Below are 27,843 nucleotides of genomic sequence, written 5' to 3'. Positions count from 1 at the left end.
GTGAAACATGGGCCACTTATAAATGCCATCTCCAGCACTTCAAAATTTTCCATCAACGGTGTCACTGAAAAAATTACGTATCACTTCCGAAGATAGGCAAACTAATGCCAGTGTACTGGAAGAAGCAAAGATCACCAGTGTCAAAGCAATGATTCTTCAACATCAACCTCATTGGACTGGTTGTGTTTTGCGGATGCCTGATTATTGTCTTTCAAAGCAACTACTCTATTCCAAACTTAAAAATGGAAAGTGTAATGCTGGTAGTAAACAAAAGAAATTTAAAGGCTCTCTCAAGGCAAATCTAAAAAAAAAAAAGTAGTATAAAGGTAAAGGGACCCCTGACCATTCAGTCCAGTCGTGACCAACTCTGGGGTTGGGGCACTCATCTCGCTTTACTGGCCGAGGAAGCCGGCGTACAGCTTCCGGGTCATGTGGCCAGCATGACTAAGCCGCTTCTGGCGAACCAGAGCAGCACACGAAAACGCTGTTTACCTTCCTGCCAGAGCGGTACCTGTTTATCTACTTGCACTTTGACGTGCTTTCGAACTGCTAGGTTGGCAGGAACAGGGACCGAGCAACGGGAGCTCACCTTGTCGTGGGGATTCGAACCGCTGACCTTCTGATCAGCAAGTCCTAGACTCTTGTTTAACCCACAGCGCCACCCGCGTCCCAGTATAAACACTAACAATTGGGAAACACTGGCCTGCGAGCGCTCCAGCTGGAGAACAGCCTTCAACCAAAGGTGTTGTGGACTTTGAAGACACTCAAACTCAGAATGAAAAGGAGAAACGTGTTAAGAGGAAGGCACATTTGGCAAAATCTTACCATGATCAACTCCTGCCCAGAAACCTATGTCCCCACTGTGGAAGGATGTGCGGATCCAGAATTAGCCTCCATAGTCATCTACCGACACACCGTTAAGACCATATTTCATGGAAGACAATCTTAGTCGGCTACGAGTGATCGCCAAATAAGAAGATAGCCTTCCACTAACTCTAACATATTCATAAAAAGATGAAACAAAGGAGAAAAGGAACATAGGAGACTAAACTGTGCCAGGTATCAGAAGATAAACTGCAGAATATGAATAGCTGTCTTTTTAAAATGAGAGCAAGCACATCAAGTGATACTAAGGATAATCCTAGTTGTTTTTTCTAATGTATTTCGTATCAATAAAAAATTTGATGTGATGCGAGCAAAGTTTATTCTTAAAGTGTGGCCTACAGAAAACAGTTTGAGAGCCATTCCTCTTGTCCCGCTGCTTTCTTTCAAGATAAAACACTCTTTCGTGCTTAATGGGAGGAAACAGCAATTCAAGTTTTCTGTGGATTGCAGTTTGTTCTGATTTTGAGCTAAAGCATGGGTTTTTCCTAGGAAAGGAGCAAGGGGAAAAACTATTCAGAACTTCTCAGACCTGTAATTTCTAGGTACATGATGAGCAGAAGTATGAACAAGCCTAAGAATTGAAATGAATCAACATGACCAAGTTAGGTCCATTAATTTCTGTAGGTCTACTCATAATAGAACAGTTGATTACCACCCATTAATTTTAAATAGCACAAGCTGAACAAATGGGGATGTGTCATGGCCCCATCCTTCTCGCAGCTTCTCGTTCTGTTCCTCACTGTGTACCTTCAAAATCTGCTCCACAGAGTTGCAGGACCCTCTGCAGCCAATTGGAGACCTGGAAGATGCAGGAGGGCAAGAGGAGGGGAAGACCCATTGGTGTAACACTGGATATTTCCCTAAGAGCGCAATCCTGTTTGCTCAGAATCACTTAAACGGAACCTACTTCCTGTCAAGTAATTTTACCCAACCTGGTATTCGCTAAATATTGTTGGACTACAACTCCCATCAACCCTGATACTTTGGCTGTGCTGGTTAATGGTTGACGGGAGCTGGAATCCAACAGCATGTGGCAGATACCAAGTTTGGGAAGGCTGCTGTAAAGTATTGTTTATCTCATAGGACCCCATCATCAACCCAAACAGCAGAAAAGAGACGTGTTGCTTTAGTTAGAAGCTAAACAATTCTCTTAATTCTTTTCAAATATGGACATTTTCTCAGTATAATTCCAAACAAAAAGTGCCACTACTTTATTTACAAAAGAAATGCTGACAGCTCTCTAATTATAACAGTGTTGTCAAGCTGCTGCTTAGTGGAACACAATTTCATTACGTCCTTTTTCTCCCCCTCCCCACCCCAACCCCCAAAATTTAAATTTCACTGCTCTGCTGCTAATTATAAATGTCAAAAGCAGAACAAAAGCTCACTGGCTTGACTGGCTGACGACATCTGCACACAGGCACACAGACAAAATTCATTTGTGATTTCAAGGTGCATAAAATGACAACAGTCTTCCATGTGGCACCACTAATGGTTATCTAATTTTGTTCCTATTAAGAAATGCTAAATGTAAAGTCTTAATTAGTGATAGGTGCTCTCCCTGATTCAGAACTGGAATCAGCAGTTTCGAACTTTCTCAGCGACACTGCAACAAACTTTTTCTGTTTTTGTTAAAGCCCAAGTCTTGTGATACTAATTCTTTGGAGCCAATAGCCGACCAAACACAATAACATTTTTACACATTTTGCTATATCCGTGTGTGCCAAGTAAAAATCCCAAATTAAAGCCAGCGTTATCTAGCTGTTTGAAAGCAAGCTGCATCACTACCAACCCAGAGCTTTAGCAGATGCTTTCACTGTCAGCCAGAGAACTGTGCAACAAGTTTCGCTTAACCAACAGGGCTATACAGTGCCCCACTTTTCAATGGTGCATGGAAAACAGCTTCTGAAACAGAAATTGCCAAAACAATTTGTGACACAGCATGGACTAGACAGAGTCTTTCAAAGGAAAAAGTTAAAAAATACCACTGGGCAGACGCAAGCTTTGGGGCATCCCTAAAGTAGTTATTTGGATTCTGACTTCATGTGGAAATCTGTGCCCTGTATTTAACAGCTGCTTTGAACACAGTTTTAACTCCTACAAAACAAGCCTTTCCAACTCCTGCCTAAGAGATTCCTAGATACATGCCTCACCTGCTAATGATATTACAATAAAAATTCTCTGATATTTGTGTAAAATAAGGTATTCAATAATTATACTTCAATTGCTATTCCAAATCTCAGGCTTTAATTGCCCTGGGTTTTGACTCGTTCCATTTTATTTTGCACTTTTCTGTTGTTAACAAAATTCATGAGGTAATACTAATCCTTTCATGCTACAGAAATGCTAATGAGTTCTGCTTTTGATGTACTGGTTAACAGTGGGCTGGGAGAGCAAGTGATAAACCTGTTGTTCTCCTATTTTATTAAGTGCTAAATCACCATTGTTTAGCAATGATCAGCACACAATAGAGCATGATAGCTGGTCAAAGGCGGAAAATGTGCACGTATTTACCAGAGAGATTTGGAAAAGGACATGGAGAGGAGTACATCTGCTAATTCTAGAAGCCCCCAAGCTGGGGAAATGGAATGTTTGGTTTTAAAGGAAAACATATATAGTGGGCATAAACCTGGTGGAATGGAGAGAGCCAGTGGGATATCATTATCTCTGGACATAGGAAGAGTTAACTGGGACAGTGTCACTCTGTACATCAAGGTCAGCATATGGTCAAACTAGAACTCTCAAGAGGGGAAGACACCTTACCAAAATCCCTATGGGAAGAAACCCTGGGTTTCACATTGAGAACATACTATTGTCCTCCTGGACCAAAATGGCCAGGATGCTCTTGAGATAAAGGGTGAAATCTGGGAGGCAACCAAAGGAAGAAGCGTTGTAGTAATGAGTGACTTCAATTACACTCACATAGACTGGATATAATGGAAGTTCTGGCCACAACAGAGACATCATACTATAAATTGCTGTGCCCTGTAACAGATGGTCATGGAAATGACCAGATGAGAAGTGATTCAGGACTTAACTCTAAGTAGCGACCAAGATCTGCTGAAAGGTACAAGTGTTGTTTAATTGATCAGGAACTGTGACCACAGTGCTATCAAATTCAATTTATGTCTAAGTAGAGTATTGTCAAGAAAGTCCATTACAGTCACATTTGAGTTCAAAAGTGGAATCTTTCCTAGTGAACGGGGAAGAGGTCAAATCCAGAATGCTTGTGGGATGGCATTCAAAACCACAATAATAGATGATAAGCTACAATGCATACTAGAGATGAAGAAAGGTATCACCAGGTCCAGAAGGATGTGGTTAATGAGCAGAATCAAGGGAGCTATAGGAGGCAAGAAGGCTTTCTTTAGAAAAAGGAGATCTTGCCCCCAAAGAAATACAAATTTGGCAAAAGAGATGCAAGCAAGCAATAAGGGATAGAAAAACAAATATTTCTAAGCACGTCAGATGTAGGGAATTAGATAGGGAGACAGTTAACCTATTAAATTAAAATTTTAAATTGCTACTCTAGCAAAAATATAATATGCCCCCAAGATCAGCCTATGTACCCGATGACTGGGAATAAAATTGTAATGGCAATTTTATTTTTAGGGTTCTTAGGCAATTCAGGATAATATAGATGAACTAGCTTAATCTAGTTTGTGAGGGAACTGCTGGAAAGCATTATGAAAGATAAAATATATAGCAGAACACATTTTCCAGAAGAAAAATCAACATAGCTACTATGAAAACTCCTGCCTCGCTAATCTTTTAGAACTCCATTGGGGAGATTCCAACAGATAAGCGCCCTTGGACTTCCAATAATCTTTCTGACCAAAGTCCTCATCAAAGGTTTCTGAGTAAGCTTAGCAGTCATGGGATAAGAAGACAAGTTCTTTTTGGATCAGGAAATTATTACAGAACAGGAAGCAGAGAACAGGAAAAAATTGAAAGTTCTCACAATGGAGATACGGGGTTACCTCAAAGATTGTATTGAGACCACTGTTCTTGTTGTTGTTCAGCTGGAATGAAAACAGTTCCTCTTTCTTGCATCCTGATGTAATAGCTACTGCCAGGTGACAATGAAGCTGGTATCTCAGTGTACAACTGTATGTTACACATAATGTGCTAATTGGTACCAAAAGGAACTCTTCTCCAAACACACGCACCCCAATAGCTTTCATACCTGGGCAACAGGGTTGGAGGAGACCATAGTTGGAGAGGGAAGGGATAAACCTCCCCTTTCCTCTTGCTAAGATCTTGATATCAAGCAAGCCTTGTTTGAGTGTAATTAATTTAAGAAAAGCAAAAGACTGAGCTGCACACAACACGTTAAATGTTGCCTGTAGTTTTAACCCTTAGTGGCCCAATTTGTCATCTCTCCCTCTGCTGCAAACCCAATAAATTTGCTCAATAGAACTTAAATACATGCACTCTAAGTGTAAAATTTACCATTCTGATTTATTCAGGAGAAATATTCATCTCTCCCACCACCAAGCAATAATTCCAAAAGTGTGCCATATATTAGGCAGTGTTCTAGTTTGACCTAAATCTGCTCATCTCCTTTAAGACTCATCGTAATATTTATTAGGCTAACGTAAGCATTGCGCCAACTATCCTGTTTCTGTTTTCATGGTATGTCATCATAATAACTCTAACATCATAGGGTTAACATGACTGTTTCCTTTCAGGGTCATTCCAATCATTGCTTCTGTCAAAGCAATTGCTTTACATCAAAAGGAGCAGTGGTAACAGTTCACAGGACATCAGTAAGCCTATAAAGGTGTGTGTGTGTGTGTGTGTGTGTGTGTGTTAGGAGCTCCATGTTCTTAATACAATCTTTAAATTAGCTACAACCTTACAATTATTTTTCTTGCAGGGTGCATTCCATGGATTCAACAGAACCTTTTAGGATCAATCCACTTGTTTCACTGGCGGAATGATAACCACTGAAAATCTACTTCCATGTGGCTCACTTCCTGTGTCGGTTCATTAATACATGAAGTTCTGATCATATGGAGTCAGACTGTTCCTTCTGCCACAGGTGCCAGCAACTGAATGGTGCTGGCATGGGGAGAAGACAACGGGCTCAAGGCCTTTTGAAGATGTCGTCATTCCATCTTCTTATAAGTCTGGGTTTAAATAAATAAAATGTATCAAGCATCTTCATCACATTATTCTGCTCCAAGTATGGCGTGCTAACGTTAATGCTTTCCTACCACTCAACCCACTTAGACACTTAGTGAGGCTTTCCTAGGAGGTTCCATGGCTGCAGCCTCTGGCCAGTCCTCATCATCCAGCCAGTCCCCCACATCAGCTCACTTTAGCAGAGCCAACACCAAGGGTGGGGGTCGTTGGGCACTGCGTTCTTGCAAACCACCGGGCGCCCCTAGAGCCACTGCTTCTCTCTGTTCTTGTTGCCTTTTCACCTCCTCTCTCCAAGCACACAACCAACTTTCCCAAAATTAGTGACCTCCTTAAGTTTTGGACTACAACTTCCATCGTCCCTGACCAATGCCTGCCTTGCGTTTTTCCTTTGGGTGGTTGTGGGTGTTGGGCTTAGAGGGAGGTGGCAGATGAGTAGGCTGTGGCTACAGTGAACACACTTTGCCCAACCCCCAGAGCACTCCATCACACTGCACTATGGTCAATACAGTAAGCCCACAACTTATGTTCCAGAAATCATGCCTTAAACCAACAACAGTGTACAGTCAAAACACAATGGGTGCAATGGTGGACAGGTGCCTGCCCCCTTTACACCCCCTACTTCTTATTATTTTTGTTTATTATTTTTGTTCGTTATTATTTATTAAATGAACATAAATTGTGGGCTTGTTGTAACTGAAGAATGGTTATGTGTGAACAAGAGAAAACCCCACACGCATGTTGATTTTTACTTTCACTTTCACTTTCAACAGACAAAACTCCAGCACTTTTTTTCCTACACACGTTCAATGGTTCTTTGGGTGCTACAGGATCAGGCTACACAACTGCAGACCTTAGCAGACTTACTTGGAACTTACTGCAGACTTGGAAGTATTTAGTTGAACCTACAGGAGTCCTTGCTATGGTAGTTCCAATTCTGAATCTTTTGTAAAATGTACAGTTTTCACATGGGCCTACACTGATTTATTTATGTGTACTTTATATATGCATTTTGTTTTCTTAGTAGGCACATCTGGTGGAAGCGAGACCACATTTTCTCTTGACAGAAATTAGTATGCTTATTTCCCACCCACCTTACTTTTACACTTTTCTCTTGAATGTTCATTGTCTGAAAGAGACACCACAATATGCCTTATATGGATTTCACAATTCTGGATTCTATTCAAAGGAACAGAACCAATGTGTAAAGCTTTTTAATATCCAAAACCAAAAATCAAACCAGGTTTATTAAATTTTGAAGCCTAAAGGATTCCTACTCTTGACTGGGTTTTATTGTTATTCCACCTTTGATTCATGGTACTTTGGATTTCAAAAGTACCACTAAAAGTAGGGAGGAAACATTAGAAATTTTACAATTTATTGTATTGAATCAGTCAGCTAAACAGCATTTCCAAGTTATCCAAAATACCATGTCTGGGAGTTCATTAGATTGTTCTTCACACTGAATTACTGAGAAGGATGATGTATTTATAATACAAGCTTGCAATGCCATAAAATGGCTCATCAATCTGCTTTATTCATGGAAAGTCCACATAAGGCCACTAGCCTGTTACTGACAATAAACCTTGGGTGTGATTTCAAAAGACCTACACATTAGATAGTGATTCATAACCACGTCTAAGAAATCAAACTAGAGACTAACAAGACAAAAACCAAATGACATTTCCAAAGACGAACATCACACTGCAAGTGTACCATTCGTGTGTATCCTGCACAATGGAAAGGCGAATGGGTTTGCCAAAATATTACTGAGTAAACTGCCGGGCAGCAAACCAAGAGAGGATACCTATATTGAAAGCAGACTATATGTATATCGGCTGGATTCTACAAGGATTATAGCCTTTAAACAAAATATGCTACAAAGTGTGATAAGAATGGAATGCCACATGATTGCAAATGTATTAGTGTTGCTGATCACATGACATTTTGTGCTAAAATATGTTTTATTTCTTCCAAACAATAGTAATCTTTTGTATCCAGGTCAGTCTGCAACATAACAACTACTGTAGAATAATTATATGAAGTCTGAAACAGAGGGATGGCTTCCCCAAGTTGCCCCTCTGTTCATATCAAGATTTAGACCATAGCTTGTATTTCTTGCAAGGAATCCTATTTGGAATAAGGGAATTTCCCTTTATAAAAGGGTAAAGTTGACAGCTATGATTTAGACACACACATACACCCCTTTCAGGCACAGTGGTGGGCTTCTTTCAGCAAATCTGATGAACTGGCAATGTTGTTCATAAACTGGCCAAGGGAAGTAACAATATTCAGAAGTGGCATTCAGTCTACATCTGGTAATTAATTTCCAGGCCACCAGGCCCCTGATTTTCCTATTGCTCTGTTCGTTGCTCCCTGATATCTCATCATCCTTACGCCAATCCTTTCGTGATGGTTAGTATTCAGATTCCTGACTCTGCCTTGGAATTCTCTACACAAATACACAAAGCGCTGTACTCCTTGCTTTGATCTTGTTTTGATCTATGGTTGTGAGTGCAAAAAGAGACTTCCTATGACCTCAGGCAGCCTTGTCAAAATCCCTCCCCCTCCCAAAAAAGAGATCAAAACATAATTAAAAACGAAACATAAATCGAAACATAATTAAACACAACCATCTGATGAAGCTTTTGATTGGTGATACAACTTGAGAACAAATGTTTGAAAGCAATAGCAGCCTGGTTGGTTGGTTGGTTGGTTGGTTGGTTGGTTGGTTGGTTGATTGATTGATTGATTGATTGAATGAATGAATGAATGTAATGTAATTTCTATTCCACATAGTGTTACCTAGAAAATTCCTTCATTCATAATCAAAGTAAAAGCCTGTTGGAGATGCCAGCCTCCACAACTGACCTACATATGAACTGCAATTGGCCTGACTGGAGCCTCCATAGCTTTTGATAACAAAAATGGGATTTTCCAGTAAAGGAGTGACAACACTGATGAGGCCCTGCTCCAGATTCCATCTTATGGTGATGCCATCAGGAGTCTCCATCAAGAACAGGACCTGAGATTAACAGAAGACCCTTCCTAGGGAAATGGTCTAACAACCTCGTCTCCAATTTCTATAGCCTGCTTCAGTGGGCTTCGTTTCAGTTGTGTTAACCACTGCTCTCTGCCTGCTGTATTCTGATCACTGTACTGTTGCTCTCAAGTTTGTATTGCTGCAAATATTTATTGCTGTTTTAATTGTTGTGCACCACTATGGCACTTCAGTTAACTGTGACATAGAAATTCTTTTAATCAATTAATTAGATTGAGATTCAGAAGAAGGATATCCCTGTTGTTGTGCCAAGGCTCTGGAATTCTCTACCCAACTTGCTCAGCCTTGATGGTTTTCCGTTGTGTTTTGACAGACAGCTGTTTAAGTTGTTGATTGTTTTATGGTGACTGAAACTATTTATGAGTTTTGAACTACTGCCCCCCATCTCTTTCATATTGTAGGCCTTTAATGTATTTTGTGAAGGATTGTTCTTGATGCTGTGGAGAATATATATATATTTAAATGAATAAGATTTATCAATGTACCTAAAAACACAATTTTAATCTCATTATAAAAATCAGTTTCTAAAATACTCTCACATTTCAGCATTTCCCCTCTGAAAACCAAGATGCTGTTCTGATACACTGTTTAAAAAACACTATAGTTTACCATTGTCCACAGTGAGAGACAAACAGCAGGCGTGATGTTATTTATTGAGCCGATAAAGGCATTTGCATTGCTCATTAGCAATTGTTAACATATGCAACATCTTTCCCTGGTCTAAAACCCTGTTTACATTCTCTGTGTCACAACTTACTCAAAATACCAAGACATCAGGTCTCTCTCATTTATAAAACAAACACAAAAGCAACTTGCTGAATAGTAATACATATGGAAAAACAAGTGACATTTTAAATTGTTATTTAAAAATGGGATAGCGTCGGGAAATGAGGTTGACATTCAAAAAAAAAAAAAAAAGCCATAGCAAAACAGATAACTAATTGATCAATTACTAAAGCCTGGTGCTGGAATATCAAAATGGCAGTGTGCCACATCAAAGAACAGATGAAGAACAAGATTACTAACAAAAACTTAACAGTGGAAACTCTGCCAAAACTGTTACAGAATTTAGGCAAGTTGGGTATGTTTTTAAATGATCACATCCCTTTTCACAAGAAATTATTTCCTTAAATTTTAGCCAGATGATGGTGGACCATTAAGCCTTGCTTATTTAACCTTTCCCCTGCAATCTGCAACTTAAAAAATAAAAGGAGTAGGGGAACTGAACTCAGAAAATGCACCATGATGAACCCATACGCACCACTGTGTGCTATAAAAAGGCAACCGAAAGTTCAGACTTTTAACACGAATATTCCCAGAAACGTGGTCACATTTTTTACGCTCATGTTTTATTAGAACACCACAAATAATTGCAATCCTATTGGAATATTCCTGACTCTGATTAGCTCAAACGGGCCTGTTTCCCATTTCCCCTTGCCAGTCACTTAAAAAAATAAGGCATGGAGGGAACAGAATGGAAATGCTGCTTTCTCCTTCTGCTAGAATGAAGCAAGCCTTTCCTCAATATCTACCGGGCCTGGGGTGGGGGGTGATCATTAAAGTAATATTGAATTCTTGGAATTTTTTATTTTTTATTGAATTTCATTCCCTAATTTTTTCATGCCCTGGGTGGGGAGGGGTGTTGAATTCTCAATGTCACAGAACATCCAGCGCGGAGCTACTACGGCCGATTCTCCCCTTGGGGGAAGAAGGGGATTGCTCCAGGAGGTTTGGGTCTACTCTCTGTTTGCGTGAAGCGGACATTGGCATATCTTCCCCAGACTTTTCCTGTGGGGTTTATCTGGTAGGCAGGGTGGGGAATAGTTGTCGGAGCTGTACCAAGGTCAGCCAGCAAGAGCTGACAGTTTCTGTCTCTGTACAAAGAAAAGAATCAATACTTTTGGACTACGGCTGTGCCCTCAGTGTAAAACAACAAACATGCAGCGTCTGACATGTTTCTAGGTGATTTGTGGCAGAACCTCTCGTCTGATCTGTATCCAGGAGGTGCTGCGCTCCTGCCTTTTGCCTTTCTCCGCTCATCTCCCCAGCCCCCACCAAACCGGCTCTGTGATGTCTAATACTTTACTCAGGTACAGAGGCATGTAGTCTACCCTACAGCTAGTTGTCACTCAATAAATCACACCTACAAGCATGGAGTCTGCACACAGTGATCTGGGCTTTAACAAAGGATCAGAGGGACAAAGTGCAGGCAAGATACTGTAATTATAACAAAAATAAAACATTCAGTGAGCTGCAGCAAAGACGAAAGCTCTAAGGCACAGGCAGATTGTCATCGGAACGGGAGTCCTGGATCTGTGTTTGCCTCTCCATTATTTATGAACTTTCGTACCTTAAAGGTTATTCGTCAAGTTCTATATAACAATATATAGCATACGAAATACAATTGTTATTTTTTTTTAAAAAAAGAAACAAACAAAAGTGGTTTCTAATTAACCAGAATGGGAGAGTTTAAGACCCGTTTCAAATGCCATTTCTTCTTGAATATATTCCATGCTTGTTATTAGAGCGACAACTGTAGAAATGGTATAAACAAAATAACAAAAAAAAAAAACTAATACAGATGCAGAAATGGAAAGAACTGTTGAAGCCTGTTTCACAATCTGGCCTATCATTTAAAGCAGTGCTTATTCTTTTTTGAAAAGGGGAGGAGGTGCCTGTACTCACCATGAAGTTGTTACTCTAAGTGCCACACTTTTAACATTTGGGGGGTGCCGGTACCGCATGCCCTTGAGTACCCCCAGGGGGGAAAGCACAGATTTTAAGCACTGATTATACAGATAGTTCACAGCTTTCCTGGAACTCACCTAGAAAAGCATAATTCTTATTATAATTGCCTCAGCCAGTGTCCAAAAAGAAAGCGAAATTCTAGATTTTCCCTCAAACACCTCTGTGTGTGTCAGCATTTCAGGATTAACCATAATCTATCTATCTATCTATCTATCTATCTATCTATCTATCTATCTATCTATCTCCCAGAACATAAAATCGGGCATTAATTACTGCCTGACTTTAATGGTCTGGCAATTATTGAAATCAGCCTAGATTTAGCACCTATGATTTTGCATAGATCCCTTGAAAACATTTTAAAAGTACCAGTATATTATGGAATTCTATTTTCTTTCAGAAGAAAACAGACCCTGCCGCACTTCTTTATTTTGGACCCAACCCTACGGGTTGGTATCACTCATTCTGAATAATATTAATATTTACATTTAATCCAGTTTTAGCCATTGGGATTGAGTGTCAGAACAGCTTTACATTTCCTTGTAAGTCTATCAGTGACGGATAGAATTTGTCCACCCACCATGTACTTCAATGACGTTGAATCAATAAATGTGGTTTAAGAGAATGGAGTTGTCCATTAATGATTTTTAAAAGTACAGCATGTAACCTTTTTAATACAAATCACATCACCAAAGTAATTGGATATAGAACCAATATGTTCATCCTGGACATAAAGGAAACAAGTTGGGGAATAATTTATAAAAGGTAACTTCAGAAGCTCAGTAAATCTAGGTTAAAGAAGAAAACCATAGTAATTTCTTTCTCTTCCCCTCTCTCTATGCAGAAATACTGATATACACTTTCCAGGGACTAAGCGCCATTGAACACAATGGGACTTACTCCTGAGTATACATGCATCAAATTTATATGCCTGTTGCACTTAAAAGGTAAAGGGACCCCTGACCATTAGGTCCAGTTGTGGCCGACTCTGGCGTTGCGGCGCTCATCTCGCTTTATTGGCCGAGGGAGCCGGCGTACAGCTTCCAGGTCGGTCATGTGGCCAGCATGTCTAAGCCGCTTCTGGCGAACCAGAGCAGCGCACGGAAATGCCGTTTACCTTCCCACCGGAGCGGTACCTGTTTATCTACTTGCACTTTGACGTGCTTTCGAACTGCTAGGTTGGCAGGAGCAGGGACCGAGCAACGGGAGCTCACCCCGTCGCAGGGATTTGAACCGCCGACCTTCTGATCGGCAAGTCCTAGGCTCTGTGGTTTAACCCACAGCGCCACCCGCATCCCACCCTGTAGCACTTATTCCTACTTTAATCGTGGTACAAATCACAATACTCTTCTCTTCAACTTTTAAAACACTATGCTAAAATTCACGACGTTAAAAAGTTCAAGGCTACAGGATGCAAGATACATGTTTTATAAGTACATATTCATTTATTTATTGTTGCCTGTGGCTCAGTGCTAATCCCTAATGCTCCCTTCACGAGGTGTCTCCACAAATATCAATGAATCAGCACTCAATGTTATACACAACCAGATCTTCCAAACAGCTACTAGTCAGTGGGTTTACTCCTGTCACAGGAACTTTGGGGGTTTACTTTACTTGTTGAATTAAGCAATGTGAAAGGCAACTGCATCTCTAGACAATGGGAAGCTGAACGTATTGCATTTCCCTACAATAAGGTTTCTACAAGTAGTCAGGTGTGCTTCCTCCTCCCAGCCTCCTCCACAGAGTGTGATTCGGAGATGGGGAACCTGTGGTCCCCTGGATGTGGTTGGATTCAAGCTCCCATCAGGCCCAGCCAGGAATGATGGGAGCTGTATTCTAGCAACAAATGAAGGTCTACGGATTGCCTACTTCTGGTGTATACATAGCTGTACAAATTCACACTGTGAGGCACAATGATGTCTTCAAGCAACTTTGGTTGTTCTACTGACCAGAGAGTAACCTGTATCATATCTAGTGACTATTTCTCACCTCCACAAACACACTGCCAGGTATTTTCCACTTGAGGTGATCGGAGACAAACCCTTTCTGTGGTGGCCCCATTCACTATTTTTGTGCCAGATCTGTTGGTTTCTATGGGTAAAGCCCGTTTCCTCTTTTTGATATCCTCCCGCTCCGTTTATCACTTTCATTGTCTTTGTTCTTAATGATTTCTAATATAAACTAATCTAGGAATCCTTAGATTACACAGTATAGTAGCAGATGTTTGAAGTACATAAATAATACTCCTCTCAGTTGTGGCTTTTGGCTGGAATCTGCCACACAGATAATGTTCCCCCTAAAACAAAATACCTCTCAACCAGATGCAACAAGAGTTCTTGTTGGTCAATATCACCCCCTAAACCTGTAGGTTATTATTACTCTTATTGTATTGTGTTTCAGTAAATAGATAGATAGATAGATAGATATAGATAGATAGATAGATAGATGATAGATAGATAGATAGATAGATAGATAGATAGATAGATAGATAGATAGATTAGATAGATAGATAGAACGAACAAGAGTTCTGGCACTATACAGATGGAAATGGTATTTTTAAAGATACAGTTTGGTGTAAATCATTGAACACAGAAAGAAGATGGAGGATTGGGGGGGTATAGCTAGGTATTTCTTTTGTACTCTTCCTATTTGAAGACAACAGATATAATATAACCCAGGGGCATGTTCATGTCCAAAAATCTAAGCCCAGCTGCAATTCCCTTTTGGAAGAATAATGGTCTGGAGTATTTGGGAAGGAGGCGGCAACAGCAGACTATTTCACTCCTCTCTGTTCCTTGAGATATCTTCTGATCCTTTTTTAATGTTTCCAGAAGTAGTGCTGGGTCTAATTAGGCAATTTTCCTTCCATCTCCTTTTGTTGTTTTTACCCCCTACTGCAATCCATTGTTCACAGCCCATTACAAATTCCTTTGGATTCTTTACAAGCCATGAACAAGCCCACAATGTAGGATAAGTTAACTGACTTGGAAAACATTTTTTTTTAAGTCTACCCTACCCAACTTATGGAAACAGAAGGCAAAGTTTATCCTCTTAAATCTATCCTGAACGTGTCCTATTCATGATCTGAGGTGGTTGTTTTTTAAATCCAGATGCTGTGTTAAAAAGCAGTTCAATTATTATTGTTGTTTTAATTACTATAATTCTAAGTGCACACACTGAAAATACATTTAGAGGTGGATTCTAAGCAAAAAGTTTATCATCCAGGTGTTTCAACATTCTAAAATTTAAAAAGGATATTATTAGAATTGAGCATGCAAAATAATTAAATAAAAAAGATATAGCCTATATCACATGGGTGCTTTGTTTATCCAGCGAGGGCTTAAAATCAATCCTTTAATTTTTATTTTAATCCCATCTACCCTTTACTTTCAACAGTAATCCTTTACCCACAGTAAAAAAAACAACCAAAAAACTCCAGTAGGAGTATTCATATGGTGAAACACTGCTATTTTCACCTGAAATGTAAGGCAAACCTACGTATCAACTCAGTTTAAAAAATGAAAACTAAATCCAAATGTATTAACACGCCACAAAATGGACTACAGTGGTACCTCGGGTTACATACGTTTCAGGTTACAGACTCCGCTAACCCAGAAATAGTGCTTCAGGTTAAGAACTTTGCTTCAGGATGAGAACAGAAATTGTGCTCCGGCAGTGCGGCAGCAGCAGGAGGCCCCATTAGCTAAAGTGGTGCTTCAGGTTATGAACAGTTTCAGGTTAAGTACGGACCTCCGGAACGAATTAAGTACTTAACCCAAGGTACCACTGTATAAGTATCTCACGATTATAGAAACAACCTTAAGAAAAATTAAGGCAGGAGGAAACTCACAAACACAAGCAAATGAACAAACAAACAAATCTGAATAGGAATAAGGAATTGAACATTTATTACAGGTAGGTTTCTTGCCCTCCTCCTCCTCCCTGCTGAAGGGGGGGAAAGTCTACGGTGAGAACTAAAGAAGCCCAGATGTCACAAGACTGCAAACAGATTAACACAACGCCTCTGGACTTGTGCAGTTTCCTTGCATCACTTCACAGCTGCACAAAACACAAACTAACCTACCCAGTATTAATGGGAGAATTTAAGTATTAGGAAAGTCTTACTCAGAGACACATAGAACTCGGTGTCATCTCTATTCATTTTATGATTTAATGCCAATAGCCATTCCCTCTGCCCCTTTATTTATTTATTAAATAAAATTTTATACGCTGCTTGATTGGGGGGTTGGGGAAGGGGGAAAAACCATGTGGTTTGCAAAAAAAATGGATTAGGAACCCAACTAATCCATAATGATTTCAGAAACCATAATGTTAGTGGGCGAATAATATAAGTCACTTAAGTTCATTGATTTGTATAGGTCTTCTCTGAATACAACCAACACCAGAGAGTATGAATTACATTGTTTCACATGGTAATACCCACTAGTGGTGAATTTTATGCTTATTTAAATAAAAGCTCCATCTTACCGCATTAATAAGAGGATATTATCCTAATCCTATTTGCTTATTAAGGTACGATATGAATAAATAAACCAGATTTCTTCATCAACCTTGTAGACGTGGTATTGATACATGCAGCACGATCCTTTGCAAGTCTGCTGAGAAACAAGTCCCCCTAACTTCAAGAGTAACTTACTAAGGGTGCAATTCTGTGCACAGTAACCTGGGAATAAGACTCATTAAACTCAGACGGACTTGTTTCTAGATAAATATGGAACAGGGTTGAGCTGCAGGAATCATTAGTCCTCTAGAGGCAAACCTTCTCTAGGGGCAAAATAATCTTCCCTAGTGACCACTAACCTTCTCTTAGCGGCAAAATAAAAAAGAAATTGGAATATCTCCCATCACACTGTTGTTAGCACACTGTTCCACTACATACAGTGGTACCTCGGGTTACATGCGCTTCAGGTTACATACGGTTCAGGTTACAGACTCCGCTAACGCAAAAATAGTACCTTGGGTTAAGAACTTTGCTTCAGGATGAGAACAGAAATTGCACCACCACAGCGTGGCGGCAGCGGGAGGCCCCATTAGCTAAAGTGGTGCTTCAGGTTAAGAACGGACCTCCGGAACGAATTAAGTACGTAACCAGAGGTACCACTGTACACAGAAATGCAGTTGTGCATGAACACAAAGCACAAATGTTTTTCCATAATAATGACTTTTTATTGTGAAATAAACAGATAAACTTGGGGGTGTTGTTCTTTATGGTTAAGATGTAATGGGGGAGGGAAGGGGGAGGAAGATCTTGAGCTGTTGGTTTCAATAGTATTTGCAACCTAAGATCTTGAGTTGTTGGTTTCCATAGTAGCTGCAACCTAAGATAATGGGAAGCGCAATGTTTCCAGCCACTCTTTCTGCCAATGCAATTGCTACTTGATATAAATGTACTCGGATTTTGAGGATTACCAGCAAACTAATAATTAACTGTTACTGTAGACACTCCTAAGAATTACCCCAGAATTCTTAGCTTTGCCACTCACATTAAATAATATCGTTTTTGTGGGGATTTAAACAAGTGAAACAACTGATCGTTTTTAATACACCACCACCACCAACAGATTCCTGTTTTAAGCACTGAGTGAGTAAAAAGTAGCTTTGACTTAATGAGAAGATTTATCGTTCCCTCCCAACTCTACAATTCTATGACCTACGATCATCTTCTTAAAAAACCTTTAGCAGTAGGTTCAAATTGGCTCCTTAGTTCACCTGTGAGGTTGCAGTGGAAGGAAGCACAGATATGCAGAGCCTGTGGATGTGATGGTTCAGTCTCTCTTGTGCCAAATTTTGTATCAAAGGAACCGACAAAGTTTGTATCAAAAACCACTTTGCATTTAAAAATGACACCACTTGCTTTTAGCCACTAGAACTACATGCAAGCCAAGATCGTAAGCTATTGAAACCATGTTTTTCTTTCTTTCTTTCCCTTTCTTTCCCTCCCCCCCCTCTCTCTCTCTCTCACACACACACACATAGTGATGTTAAATTCCCAAGGAATAATCTTTTGGAGAATATTCTCGAGAATATTCCCAATTAATGAGAATATTAGAGAATTTTCAACTTCCGGCTTCCAGCGATGAGATATGGTAGCCTCCCAAGAGAACGGACAGCCTGTCATGCCTGTAATTCAGGGTTAAATGAGGGTAATTTTCATTTAAAATTTTCATTTAAAATAGGAGAATATTCATTTTAATGCATTGAAAATGATATAATTTTAATGCACTGAAAATTATGCACTTAGTTAATATACATGTTTATTCATGGGTAAACTTGTTCAGATGGCAACCAAAAACTGTACAGATACTTTTATTCCATGGGACAATGCAGTGAATTCACGTTCTTTGATTTTTTTGCACCAAACGTGAAAGTGAAAATTCATCATGAATGACTCACGTTAATCACTAAGCCTGCCACTAACCGGATATTTATCATCAACTTTGAATTCTAATGCTCACACAATGCCCAGTAATGTAACCGGATCAAAAACAAAACAAAATCATTATTCATTAAGCACACTGGCAATATCACAGCTTGACTTATTATTTACTAGATTTTTAATATGTGGGTTGCAAAACTGTTTCTTACATTAGAATTTACAGTTTGTGGAGAATATTCTCCGGAGAATTTTCTAGCAATGAATATTCTCGAGAATATTCTGATTTTCAAGAATATTCTCCAGAAAATATTCTCACCTCACTACATACGCACAATTTAAATACTGATTTTCCAAATACTGGTGAGATGTGAATATTATGTCTTTTTCATATTCCTACATTAACATTTTTAAAAGACAGTATTGTTTTATTTCCTTGTTAGTGTATGTTGTAGAGGTTGTGAAGCTTTCTGACAAAAAGTGGTTGCTTTCTGCTCACTACATGTTAAAACAATCATACTAAGGGAGAAGAGTTGAGGAAATGCCGTTTCTTCAATATTCTCTCAAATGTCTGGCTGCTTGAACATTTATTTATCTTTAATGAAACAATTTCCAATAAAATGAATATATTTCAGATAGAGTTGCAGGTATTTACCATACTTGGGAATTTCGTTCTTCCCAGTGATGCAATCTTCACCTTGCACCTGGCATGCATATTACATAAGGAGCCAGCCATGACTTGCAAGAACTGTAGGACTAAATGTCAATCCATTTCAAAACTTTAGCTGGTGAAAGGGCAAGTGTTTCCCATTTTCCTAATACTGAAGATAATATAATGTTGCCTGCATGGCAAGGAATGTTGTCTGCATGTCCTCATTTATGTGGGAATTCATTAGTTTATAAAATGTTCAAAAGCAGCTTACAAATCGTTTTTTAAATAACAAAAGCAGGTTATAAAAAACCACTACTAGTGAAGAATGTGTAAAAAAATATTATTTTACCCCTCAGTTTTAACACAAGACCTTTTAAAACAAGTGATTTAATTTCCTGGTAGATGCTGAGCAAAGATATAATCAGGAAGACATGATTTAAGGTGGGAATTGTACTACTGAGACAACTGTCCCCAAAGTTCCCCATAGTCCTTACCTCTGAAAATGACCGGACATGTATGGTTCAACTCCCAACTCCTTGCCAGCTAATCTTAGGGGTCAAGGATGAGGGAGAAGGTGTTTTTCTAAAGCTCAAACTACATGTTACATCTAATACATGACTTCCAGCTATGGGTGTGCTTTTTTGTTATTCAGAAATAAGTGCAGAGGGTCCAGTCCAGATCAGGAGCACATATAGAAGGGAGGCTCAGTTCTTTTCTACCTAGATGCAACTCCCTCAAAACACCTTCCCTTCATGTGGCATTTAGCACTAGCAAGAAATCTGAGCCCGGCTTTGGCTGAAGAGGGCGGGATGATGATGATAATAATAATAATAATAATAATAATTTATTATTTATACCCCGCCCATCTGGCTGGGCCTCCCCAGCCACTCTGGGCGGCTTACATAGAAACCAAAAATACAGTAAAATATCACACAGGATATAAATAAAATATTATTATTAATATTCTTATTATTATCTTCTTCCACTGCTGCAAATGGGAGCATAAAAAAAGAAAGAAAAAGAACTGGCAATTGCCACCTGGATAGGTGAGTGTCAGGTGAACTCGCCTGGGGAAGCACGAAGTAAGCCTTGTGTGTCCTGTGCATTGCATCCCCAATGCCCTTTTCAAATGTGGGGGGTTTTTTGGGGGGTGTATTTGGGTTGTTGTTTTGATTGTGTATTTTGTGGTTTCATATTTTGATTTTGTTCTGTGAACTGCCCTGAGACCTCCGAGTATAGGGTGGTATATAAATTCAATTTATAACAACAACAACAAGAACTGGGACTGCCAATATAACTTTTGAGTAAGAAAGAAGCACTACACATTAAACCTATTGCTTAAGAAGCACTACACATCTAAAGTTAATGTGTAGCTTTACCCTGAGACACACAGGGCTCTGGCAATTACAGCTTTAGAAGTAATATCCAGTGCCCTGGATGGATCCCTATTGGATATTGAGAGTAATGGATCTCATGTGTTCAGTGTGCCTTGCCCCCCTCATTAAGACTTTATAGTGTTAATTCCCTTCAGCCATCACCAGTTCTACACACTCGCGACCCGTTAGGTAAAAGAAGGGTCAAGGTGCAGTTACTCATTACAAACTTCTATCAGTTGATTTCAGGCAAGAAGTTCCGTGAAGCAGGTCAAATTAACATAAATTATATGCACTTTCATTGCAACCCATGGCTGGAATATTTGGGCAGCTGTCGTGGACTCCAGAGATGGCAAGAGTGTCTGTGAGGGAATGCGCCCACTACAGAAGTAACCTCAATAGTTTTCACCACTAAAACAAACCAAGCCTCTAAGGGAGGCAGGTGGGAGAAGCCGAAAGAAGTGGGGAAATTGCATGTTGGGTTGTTAAAACAATTAAAACACTGCTTTCCTGTGAAACAACAAATTGGAAGAAGGGGGTGCAGAATGATACCATCCTATTCTTGGGTGGATGCCAGCATACCAAAACGCCCCACACTGGACCAACAGAATAGATATGCATTGTTTTATCCATAAAGCTTCACATTCCCTTTTAATTTACTACTACAAAGGTGCCATACTGACTGTGTTCCATTTATCGTATTTCAGATGAGTAAATTAGGGTAATGAACAAGAAGTTTTCCTGCTCACACGACCCGTTTGCTTCTCCCTGATTTGTGGTCTCTTGCTGAACACGAAGTCTTAAATTTTATCCAAACGAGGAAACTGTGGTTATTAGCTTCGGAACAACCCAGGATATTAAACTATGGTTTGAAGTCATCTTAATTATCCTGGCTGCAAAGTACAGCTCCAGAACAAAGCCCGTAGCTCCTACCTTTAATCCACATTCATGTTTATGACAAAGTTTCTATATCACCTGTCAGAATATAGGCAGTAAAAATAAACACTGTTGCATAGATAAACAGATGAACAACTACACAACTTTCTGAAGGCATCTGAAGGCAGCCCTGTAGCAGGGGTTTTTTAATGTTTGATGTTTTGCTGTGTTTTTATTATGTTGTAAGCCGCCCATAGTGGCTGGGGTGACCAGTCAAGTATTGTTGTAGTAGTAGTTAGTTAGTTAGTTAGTTAGTTAGTTAGTTAGTTAGTTAGTTTTGGCTTTGTACCTTTTTAATGCTAACTCATAAAATGGCATAAAAAGTAGTTGCATTCACTACGTTTAATTGGGAAGGACACTGTAATACTGGTGATATTTCTCTTGATATTTTGTCTGTTTTGTAAATACATTTCAAATCTAATGTAATTTGATACACTTTGGAGAGAATGAGTTGATAATTCACAAAGTCACTAAGTGAATGGGGAAAGAAGGGAGATGGCAATTGTTTGATGTGGATGTGAATAAATTTAGTCTGTGGCTTCTGGTTTTTGGTTTTTTAAATTTCCCTAGCCTTCCCACAATTATTGTACAAGGGGAAAATCTCTGCCTGCACTACAGGAGATAGCATTAGTCACAGTACCAACACATTTGGATGTGAAGACACTTACAGTAAGCCAACTACTCAAAAACCACATTTCACATTGTAGGTCATAAGGTAAATATGAGGTATATAATAATACTGCATCTATTGATCTCAATTCGTATACAGAACTGAAAAGTTATTACAGTACATGCTGAGTGTGAGACCTTGCTTCTGAAACCATAGTGAGATCATTCTGCAAATCCAAGAGAGAATAATGCACTTCCTTTGTTGCCTCAGCAAACCCTCCAAGTGTCCCTATTTTCCAGCGACAGTCCCGGATGTACAGAAGCCATCGTAGTTTCTGATTTGATCACGGAATGTATTGCTTTTCCTTAGAACGTCCCTGTTTTCATCAGAGAAATGATGGAGAGCAGTGCTTTTTCTTTCTAGAAAAATAGGTGCCTGTACTCACCATGACGTTGTTACAGTAAGTGCCACACATTTTTAACAACAACAACAAAAAGAGGTGCTGGTACTTGAGTACCCCCTGAAAAAAGCATTGTTGGAGAGTATGGAGGATTTCCCTATTTTCATCAGAGAGATGCTGGAGGGTATGGAGTTATGAGACCCCCGAGCCAATTATACAGCCTTTATGAGACATCTGTAGGCAGCCCTGCATAGGAAAGGTTTTTTTTTAAGTGTTTAATGTATTAGTATGTTTTTATGTATGTTGGAGGCTGCCCAGAGTAACTGGGGCAACCCAATCAGATGGGCGGGATATTATTATTATTATTATTATTATTATTATTATTATTATTATTATCATCTGAGAAATGTTGGAGGGTTGGAGGGTATGTGCAGGATCAAGCCAATGCAGTATGTTTTACAGGCAGTTTTCTGGAGGTGACAGAATTCCAAGGGCTTGGAAAGGAAACCTAGGAGTAATACGGAAGCCTTCCCCACAGCCTTGGGACATGGTCTGAGATTTGCAGGCCATTGCACTCCTTTCCAATTGTCCCATACAACAGGGGTAGGGAGCCCATGGCCCCACAAGTCACATCAGGCCTGCCAAGCCCCCACCACAGTGCTGCAGTCCTCTCCTCCCAGCGCAGACCTGCAAGAGGGGGAGAAATAACTGTCTGGCCTCCTCAGAGACCCGTCTTTGAAGAGCAGAGGCAGCAAATGTCCTCCGCACCACAGTGCTGAGCTTGCTGGAAAGATCTAAAGATAAAGCGAAGTCCCTTCCCTCCTTTCCACTGTAGGAAACAAGGAAATGGATCTGCAATTGGAAAACATTTCGGGAGGGAGAACAACCCCCATCCCCCATGGGCTGCAATCAACAAAAATGGGAGGGGAGGAGAAGAATTCACTTTTGCTTGTGGGAGCAAAATCATCTGAGCTGGCCCGGGCAGCTAGTTTCTTGCCATGAAAGGAGCAGAGGAAAGTGTGTGGTACTATGCAGAGATTGAAGAGATTGCTCCAGTGATGCCAGTGAATACATTAAAGAATTTAGCTGTACCTTACCTCGGGGCACTCAGCTGTTAAACTTTGATGTTGTTTCATCTGCCCGTTCTGTGACTGTTACCTTGTAAGTTTTTGGCCATAGTACCAATTAAAGAAGATAACCACAAACATCTCTAATGTGCCTCACCCCTCTTCTTCACATGCAATGCATACATGCCACCGGCTTCAAAGTAGGCATCCGGGCAAAACGTAACAATCATCTCATGCCTTACAAGATTCAGAAGCTCACCCAGTTGTTGTTTCTCCTGAGAGTTGCCATGGCATTTTTTGGTTTGTTTGTGTGTGTGGTTTTTTTTAAAAAAAAGTATTGGTAAAGTTCTCAGAAATTTCTAAGCACGCAACTGGCATGCATATCGGCGAGAAGAAAATATCCACTGTATTAAGGAACATTCTATCATTCTTCACTTTACATATTTACATAATACAGGCCTTGAAAGATGCTGCAAGCTGGGCACTTAAAATTTCCTGAAGTCTTACTTCAAAGCCCCACTGTGCTATCAATATTATTACAGATTTGTGGGTGCCCTGCCTTCCCCCTAGATTCCTGTTGTGTTGGTGTTTCATCAGTGTTGAACTGGGGTGAACTCACAGGTGTTGGATTTAGCAGTGTGAAAATACTATATTGTATTTCCTGTATAAAAATACTAAACTGGTTTTCCTGTTCGGGAGATCAGCTGACAGAAGTGCCATTAAGAAACAAAGAGGAGCAGAGTATTGTGAATTAAGAGCAATTGACAATGCAAATACTGTCTCTCCCCACTCCCCTCTTGACCTGAGTAATAAGAGTTGAGAGGTGGAGGTTGTGAGAGTTACATGGGGAATGTAGTCTACCCTACAACATGGGGGTGGGGAGAGGTGTCCTTTGGCAGGTTTGGGGAAAGAGCAAGAAGGAAGCAGGGGCAGAACTCCATGTGGGCTGGCTGGGAGAGGCTGAACCCAGAGGCATGGCTGACTTCTGCTCTGGACCCAAGTTTGCTGAATCTATGGAAGAAGCAACAAGAGACACACTTGTGGTGTAATGTTTTGCACTTCCCCCATCACGGTTCAGATGTATATATGTGTAAATAAAACCATATATCTTAAGGACATCATATATCTTAAGGACAGAAACACAAACCCTGGGGGAGCGTCTGGAACCCACTAAAATCTTCCCACCCCTCAGCAGGGGTGTGTGTGTAGCAAAATGCTTTCAAGTTGACCATTCCTCACAGCAGCTCATTTACAGCTCCCTGTACACAAAGTGTGGTGATGCTGAACAGCTTAGATAACTTTTCCGAGGGACCATACAAAACCATGTACTGCAGGCTTGCTTGCTTGCTTGCTTGCTAGCTATTTATTTATTTATTTATTTATTTATTTATTTATTTATTTATTTATTTACAGCATTTGTGCCTTGTTTTCCAGTAAAAAGGCACCCAGGGTGGCTTACTGACAATGAATTAGAACAAGACAGTCTCTGCCTACAGGCTTACAGTCTGTCTGGAAAACATGACACACAAAGGAGAAGGGATAAGCGCAAAGAAGAGGGAAAACTCAGGTGTCAATTCTTAAATAGTTCTTATGATAACCGACCAGCTGGCACAGAAACAGCTCGGGTGCAGGAAGCCCCCGGTGGCGCTGGTCTTTCGGCAAAGCCGATGGAACGAGCCTTTGCTTCTCATCTCTCCACTGAGGCAGACGGATGGAATAGTGACCTTTGAGGGAGAGGAGGTCTTGTGGAGAAACACGTGTGTTGCAGGTTCTACTGATACAATCTATAGTACTATTTGTCAAGGACAAAGTACATGTGCTGCTTTGCACATAACCTTTTTTAAAACAACAACACAGCAAATTGCATCCACCTTGGAGAGGAAGGGATGGGCGTGGTAGAATCAGATTTATTTATCTATCCTTAGCCCCACCCTTCATGGTGCAGCAATACAAGGACGGGGTGCAATCAAGATTAAAACCATAAAAACAACCCAGTCCGATGAGGAAAGTGAGCTGGAGATGAAAGGTTAGCAGTGTCAATGCCAGTTCTATTTCAAGGGGAAAGGGCACCCCAGAGTTGGGTAGGGCTGCCATACCCCCTGGACACTACTGGGATTTCAAAGGTGGAACTGACATCTGAAAGAGGCAGCACTTTGTCCTTAGGCACATCAATAAAAAAATCCAATCTTTTTGTCGTTTTTGGTTTGTTTGTTTTTAAAAAAAGAGTTCAATTTTGGTGGTTTCCTTAAGAAAGCTCAACAACCTTTGGGGTGTCCTGGTATTTACTTTTTGAAATATGGCAACCCTGCATAGTTGTGGCACAACTGCAGAATAGACTAGTGGCGTACTGTGGGTTGCCGGCTCCCAGGGCTGAGTGGAATGGCGGTGAGAGGGAAACGAGCAGAGTAGGTATGCACATTCAACTGCCTAACAGCATTCACATCACTCAGAAGATCACATCCGCAGAGATAAGAAAAGAAGAGTCATTCCATTGTCTGGAGAGGTCACTTCCGAGTTCACCCAGAGAAGCTGTTTTCAACGGAGCCCAACAACAGAAGCACACGGCTGTATTGAGGCAGCACAGAGTGTTGAAATTTTGCACCGCTAGCAATTTTGCATGCAGGGCAACTGCCCCTGTGCCCCCTCCCCCTCCCCCCAAAAAGCTATGCCATAGGAATAGACCCTTTCCCTGGTTGCTGCCTCACAAATTTTCTGGGAAGCTGGGATAACCAGGAAAGTCTGGGCTGCCCATCTTAAAACACAGTCACTGATGGGATCAGAGAGAGCAGGTGTAGGGAATAATTTAACCCTTTGCTCCCCTCCTAGAATACTAAGGGAAAACCTCTCTTCTGAAGTTGGTAGTTGTTTTGGTGGAAAATCCCCTAGTAGCTTTTCCTCAGGACCACAGCACACAGCAGGGGAGGAGATGGTTAGATTCTGGAACCACATCTCTGATCCCACTAATTATCGGCCACCCTACCTGAGACAATTCCATTTGTATACAAATGGAATATTGTATATACAAATTGTATAATTGCATATACACACTTGTCATTGTATGTCCAGTTCTCATGTTTATGAATTACTTAACAAAATTATATTCCATCTTCCAGAGGCAGAAAAAGTATACAAACATATAAACTAAACTACATAGAATAAATCATTCCTAGCTAGCGGACCAGTGGTCAGAAATGATGGGAACTCTAGTCCAAAACCAGCTGGAGACCCAAGTTTGGGAAATGCTGCTTCAGACCATGTTTTTTTGACTTCCTAGAGGCATCTCATGGGCCAAAGTTGGAAACAAAATGCTAGGTTAGGTGAGCCTTTGATCTGACCTACATCAGGGCGCTTCTCAGGACCAGCTATAGGTTTCAGAAGGCTCTGGACTAAGTGCCGTCTTCAGGGGTGCCTCCTTGCCACGGGTTTATCTGATGAGAGTGGAAATGAGCAAAAGTGGTGGTGGTGGCAGAGTTCACACAAGGCCCATATATACTGGCACTCAGGAATATTGTGGGAAATGATAGTGGCTAGTTCCAAGGCTATCAGTTTGGGAAAGTCAGGGGAAGGGTGAGCCAGGGAGCATGCAAGCACAATGCTCGTTCTCATCTTAATGCACCATAGTTTGTTAAGCACAGATGGTTACATCCAAACCACCTCAAACTGTGAAGACCTTAGAGCACAACTGCAAGCGATAGCCACATGCAGATGGATATGACTTGTTTCTTTCCCTTTATAATTCAGCTTTCCGCTCGTCACATCTTCCACCTTCAGCCTGAATACTTCAAAGTCCCCAGAGCATTGGGGTGGGGCCAGCCGTTGAACTGGAAAGCATACAAAAATGCCAGGCATGCGTGCACAACCCCTTACACATGTATTATTAGGATTGCCAATACACTGATTTTAGGAATAAGTTGCAGGCCTGGGTGATAAAAAGGCTATGAGGAGGGTGAAAGGGTAAAACACACAAAGTAGGATGATGTCTCCATTTTGAAGGGATTTAAACAAAACTATTAGTTTTTTAATAAAACAATGTTCTCCGACCTACATTTGTTAGGAAATATTTTGAATATTTTTCGTGTGCATGAACAAAAGCTTCCGACTGTAAATTATTGGTCCTATCAGCTACAGTGTGACAATATCCCATAGTGTAACTACAACATAATTGAATAGCTCTGTGTGTGTGTGTGTGTGTGTGTGTGTGTGTGTGTGTGTGTGTGTCCCCCTCCCTACACTGTGTGGAAGAACGCAAGTAAACAGAACTGGAGTCCCTGCACATTTGCCTCATGGCACACCCCATTCCAGAATACTTTAACAGTCTTCAAAGCAGGAAAACATCTTGAGGGGGTGTGGGGAGTGTGGTTAATTAGGATCGGAGAAAGTGGCTTTCCTCTGCTCTAAATAAATAAATTAAAAAGTGTCAAGAGCCCTCAAACACTTAGGATATAACGAACCCTTATCCACCCCACTTCCAGAAACTCTTAGAAGGTCAAGCAAGCCAGTCCCTATCACCATTTTCTTTTGTTCATTATCACTAAGTTGCCCTAAACATTCTGTGGCTTCTGGAAGTCTGGAAGT

The 27,843-nt window shown here is 40.4% G+C and overlaps 1 protein-coding gene across 12 annotated transcripts in view; it reads right to left on the bottom strand.

The window, feature by feature from the left end:
* The window catches only part of BNC2 (basonuclin zinc finger protein 2), a 398,619-nt gene that overhangs the window by 188,600 nt on the left and 182,176 nt on the right, over nucleotides 1-27,843 (bottom strand). The gene's annotated exons all lie outside the window — the stretch shown is intronic.

This window comes from Podarcis filfolensis (assembly GCF_964270895.1).
Source record: "Podarcis filfolensis genome assembly, chromosome: 17".
Lineage (NCBI taxonomy): Eukaryota > Metazoa > Chordata > Lepidosauria > Squamata > Lacertidae > Podarcis > Podarcis filfolensis.
This window is presented reverse-complemented; position numbering and strand designations above follow the sequence as displayed.